The sequence below is a fragment of the Arachis duranensis genome, chromosome 6, assembly GCF_000817695.3.
Source record: "Arachis duranensis cultivar V14167 chromosome 6, aradu.V14167.gnm2.J7QH, whole genome shotgun sequence".
Lineage (NCBI taxonomy): Eukaryota > Viridiplantae > Streptophyta > Magnoliopsida > Fabales > Fabaceae > Arachis > Arachis duranensis.
The window spans coordinates 98,846,728-98,850,753 of record NC_029777.3 but is presented as its reverse complement, the minus strand read 5'-3'; positions in this window follow the sequence as shown (position 1 = coordinate 98,850,753).

Below are 4,026 nucleotides of genomic sequence, written 5' to 3'. Positions count from 1 at the left end.
TCAGCAACTTTTTCCAATACGTCTTAGACTTGTGAAAGCACGAAAAGTCATAAAGTTTGGGTTTGAACATGAAATGAAGAACAAAAAATAAAAGGAGAAGAAATGAAAGATGCAATATATATGTGTCTGCGTGCTTACTGGTAGCTTTGGCCAAATAAAAGGGGGAAATGTTAATGGAGAGGACGTGGTGACATGTGTGATATGTAATAGAGTTAGTTAACATTACATAGTTAGATGAAATGAGAATCTGTTATAGGTTCAATTGAGTGTTAGTTATTGATGTGTTATCCTTCATTCTTAGTGTGTAGATAAGTGAGGTAGCTTCAAGTGTAAACTAATTCATTCCACTATCAATTCAATTTCATATTCTTTGTTCATTCTATTAATTTTCTCTTTGGTTTTCATCTCTTTCAATACCTTTACATGATATCAGAGTTGGTAATGACTAATCATGGCTTTAACTCTTGCATCATCATCATTATCGCTGCTAAGAACACCTTGGTTCTTCTACTGATAAGCAATAGTATTTTTTTAACGATAAAATAAAAGGTTATGCCACAATGATGAAATTGAATATTTTCAGCACATGAAGAATCTATGTAAATAGACTTGTATTTAGACGTGTGTTATCAGGAACGGATTGAGGTTCAAAGGAGGAGGACACTTGCCCCCCATTAAATTTTGAAAAAAAATAATGTAATAGTTTTATATAAATATATATTATTGTCCCTAGTATAATTATATTTTTATCTCCACAAAAAATTATAAAATTTTATTTTAAAATTTATATTAATTTTTTTATTAAATTTAACATGTAACAATATTTAGTTTGTTAAATTTGATTTAATATCAAAATTAAAATTAATTAAATGAATTAACTCAATAAAAAATTAATAAATAGTGATAATATAATTTTAGTGATAATATATATAAATAAATTTAAGTTTTTATTATTTTATAGCAACATACCTTTTATATATAGGTTTAACTTTTTCTGGTATTTATATATAATTTTTGTTTCAAATTATAAATACTAGTATATCGATAGACAAATATGTGTTGATTGATTTACTCTTTTATTATTAAATTTAAATGTGTATAAAAATAAAGTTAATTTAAATGAAAAAATATTTTTAATTTAATTATGAGATTTTAAGTTTAAGTTTTAGAAATAAAAAAATATTTTTTATAAATTATATTTAATGAATAGCATGTTAAAAATGATAGTTTACATAACTCTTGTAAATATTTATATTTTCATTATATTTTTAGTATAATTAATAATATTCAATAAAATTTATTTTAGTATATATATTTTTGTTCTCATTGTTAAAATTTTTTAAATTAGCCAATACGTGATATTTTTATTGAAATAGACTTTGCAGGCTTTTGCAAAAACTCAGAAGGTTGAACGATATAACAGTTTTTTGTAGGAATTTCTTTACTCTACTAACTACAATTAAGGATAATAATGTATTTGGTTAATATATTTTTATTTAAAAATATTGTGAGCTTGAAATGAAATAAATGGCTTTTTAAAATTTGTTGATTTTTTTCATATAATAATCTATATTTATTAGTTAATAAAACTATTTTTTTAAAAGAAGAAAGAATGGGCGTCCGTTTAACCCTACTTTTACGATGGCTATAATAATCGACAGGATTTAGTGGATGGAAAGAAATTTGGCTCTATTTTTCGTGAATGTTCATGCGATCAGGGCTAGGAGCTTTAAGCCTTTAACCCGTTCATTGGATTGGAATTGCAAATTTGCAATTGTTAAAGGAAAGGCATAGGGTGAGAAAAATTGTCTATTTATATGTTGTATTAAACGGGTCTCTGCATAAACAACAGAAGCACCATTAAAAGGAGTGCTCAAGAAAAAGAGAAGGACAATTGGTCTTTTTATTTGTAAGTACCCTAAGGCCTAAACATTCACTTTCTTCTTACCTATGGTTTGTTTTTTTTTTTAATATATTATTATTATGTTTAAATATATTTTTTTCACAAATTATTATCAAATAATAAAAATTAATAATCAAATTAGTCCAGACATTCTTCAAATTCATTTCTAAAAATTTTTTCAATCAAATTAGTTCAAATATTGCAAATTAATTATATTTGTCACTCTATTAATAATTTTTTTAAATATTGATATTGTAAAATATTAATTAATAACATATATAATATCTTATATGTCTAATTGGATATTGACTAAATATGTTTATGAAAATTTATTAATTTAGTCATTTTTCTCAATTACAAATATCCTATTTTTAATATGACCAGTGACTAAATTGATAAATTTTCGTAAATATATTTAGTCAACATCTAATTGAACATGTTATGCGTCATGCATGCTATCCGTTAACATTTCACATCATCAATCACTACGAAAATTGTGTGAAGAATAGGTATGATTAATTGTGATATTTGAAGGACTAATTTGATTAAAAAATCTTTAGGGACAAATTCAAAAAATACCTTATCTTTTAAGACTAATTTGACTATTAACCCTAAATAATAAATACTAAAAGTAAATACTTAACTCCTACAAACAACAACAACAACAACAAAGCCTTGTCCCACTAAGTGGGGTCGGCTACATGAATCAAACGACGCCATTGTGCTCTATCATGTATCATGTCTACAAAGAGACCGTTTACATGTAGATCTCGTTTGACCACCTCATGGATGGTCTTCTTAGGTCTTCCTCTGCCTTTCGCCCTTTGTCCATCTTCCATCTCATCCACCCTCCTGACTGGATGTTCTATCGGTCTTCTTCTCACATGTCCAAACCACTTGAGACGCGATTCAACCATCTTTTCCACAATGGGTGCTACTCCAACTCTCTCCCTTATATCTTCATTCCTTATTTTATCCAATCGCGTATGACCACTCATCCATCTCAACATCTTCATCTCTGCCACACTCAGCTTATGTTCGTGCTCCCCTTTAGCCGCCCAACACTCCGTACCATAAAGCACGCATATAAAACCAGATGCACTCCGCCATTTTGACCAACCTGCTTGGATCCTATGATTTACATCCTGTTCAATTTCTCCATTATCCTGTATGATGCACCCAAGATACTTAAAACTTTTAACTTTTCGTAGGATGTTTTCTCCAATCTTCACCTCTATATTGGGGTTTTTCCTTCTCAGATTGAACTTACATTCCATATATTTCGTCTTTCTACGGCTTATGCGCAGACCATACACTTCTAAAGCTTCTCTCTATAACTCCAACTTCTTATTTAGGTCTTCTCTTGACTCTCCCATAAGGACGATATCATCGGCAAAAAGCATGCACCATGGCACAGGCTCTTGGATGTGCTCTGTGAGTACTTTCAAGACTAATGTGAAAAGGTATGGACTTAAGGATGATCCCTGGTGTAATCCTATACCAATAGGAAATTCCTCTGTCGCACCACCTTGAGTCTTCACACTAGTTGTGGCCCCGTCATACATGTCTTTAATTGCTCGAATATATGCGATCCTTACTCTCCTCTTTTCTAAAACCTTCCATAAGACCTCCCTTGGTACCCTATCATACGCTTTTTCCAAATCAATAAACACCATATGTAGATCCCTTTTATTACTACGATACATCTCCATCATCCTTCTTAATAGGTATATCGCTTCAGTGGTAGATCTGCCTGGCATAAATCCAAATTGGTTCTCTGTTACTTGTGTCTCTTTTCTCAACCTCCGTTCTATCACCCTTTTCCCATAACTTCATAGTATGACTCATAAGCTTAATCCCTCTATAGTTTCTGCAACTTTGTATATCCCCCTTATTCTTGTAGATAGGTACGAAGGTGCTCTTTCTCCACTCATCAGGCATCTTCTTTGACCCTAAAATCTCATTAAAAAGCTTGGTTAACCAGTTGATGCCTTTTTCTCCAAGACCCTTCCAAACCTCAACCGGGATATTATCAGGTCCTACTGCCCTGCCATTTTTCATCTGCTTTAGAGCTTCTTTTACCTCGAAGTCTCGAATCCTTCGATAGTAGTCAAAGTTTTGAT